Source organism: Bubalus bubalis, chromosome 16, assembly GCF_019923935.1.
Source record: "Bubalus bubalis isolate 160015118507 breed Murrah chromosome 16, NDDB_SH_1, whole genome shotgun sequence".
NCBI classification, from domain to species: Eukaryota; Metazoa; Chordata; class Mammalia; order Artiodactyla; family Bovidae; genus Bubalus; species Bubalus bubalis.
Window position 1 is genome coordinate 34,720,776 of NC_059172.1, and position 1,664 is coordinate 34,722,439.

Sequence of the window (1,664 nt, forward strand, 5' to 3'; positions counted from 1 at the left end):
ACAATTATATAGGATAAAATTGTCATGAACTTGAGGAAAGGAAAAAATTTCTCAGCACACAAGTGGATTCCAAAACAAACAAACAAACAAACAAAACCTTCATCAAAATAAAAGCCAATTTACTTACTGAAAAAGATAAAAGTGAAAAGGAAATCCACAGATGAAGAAAATATTCACAATGCATATATCTGAGAAAGAAAATGCTGCAATCAATAGAGGGAAAAAGAAAAAGCTCATTAAAGTGAACCTCTAATGGTATGAATGAATATGTGCTCAAATTATTATTCAGTAGGAAGATGAAAATTCAAACTAGAAAGAATTGCCAGTACAAAGTCATTAGAATAACTAAAATGAAATACATTGACAACACTAAGTGTTGGCAAAATTGTGGGGCACTTGGGGGCACTCAGGTACTGAGTACAGCCCCATCAGGAAATATTTTTTAACTATTTCTATGTTTTACGTCTTTTTGACCAAGAAGTTCCACTTCAAGTTGTATTCCCCACATAACTAGTTTATATTTACATCAAAAATGTCAGAGAATCATAACATTGTAAATCAACCAAACTTCAATTTAGAAAATGTTAAGGTATGTTTAGAGTAGCTATATACAGAACAGCTAAAATGTGGAACCCTAAATATCTGTCGATTGAAGACTAAACAAATTTTGCAACATAATAAACATTTTGCAACATACTTGGCAATGAAGAACAAAAAGAACTGAAAAAGCATTTAGGAAATAATACAGTGGAATTTCAAAGAGTCAAGATAAAGAATGGAGCCTAATGCTTTAAAATAAGAGGAAAAGAATCACCTACCAAGAAAAACCAAAAAGTTTAATTTTATTCTACCCAGGCTTGGTAATGAATGGTGAAATTAACTTAGTAGTTTCTATATTCCAGGTTGCACTCTAGAGGTTTATAAACTATGTAGTCATGAATTCTCTATAAGACCGAATGACATAGGTATCAACATCCTCATTGTACAGGTAGAGAAGCTAAGACACAGACAGGTTAACATTTTATGGTGCAGACATACAGAACCAGAATTTTATCTCTATTTTTAGTTACTATATTAAGCTAAACCTTAAATGTTCAAAGAGTTATTTAAAGCCTAATAATTCTATATACAGTCAATCTATCAATGAAGTGCAAGAGGAAAAAAGAGAAAGAAAGATTTTAAACAGGCAAGAACACACAGAAAAGTTATCATTTATGCATCACATCTATATTTTTCTGAATAAAACTGGATTATGTACTTCAGCAAAATGAGACATACATCCAATAGAGTTCAACAGCTGATAATCAAGTAGAAATTACTCAAGGGTGCCATGGAGAGTAATCTCAGGAAAGCAGCACTCCAACATGCCTTTAAAAATGCAGAATGTATTAAAGTCTTGCACACACACACACAAAATATGGCCTCAGAACAGAAGTGTTGTCAGAAATTCTTGACTCAGGCCCCACTCCTGATCTATTGAATCAGAATTTCCATTTTAACAAGATCTTGAGGATGTTTGTATGATAATGAAATCTTAAAATTTAGTACCATTATGAATAATTAACAGAAAGTCACTAAGTGAGATGATACTCAAAGCTTGTCTTTATCCTGCAAGTGGGAAAAATGGGAGATAATTTGAATTCCAGAAAAAACAGAAAGCTATC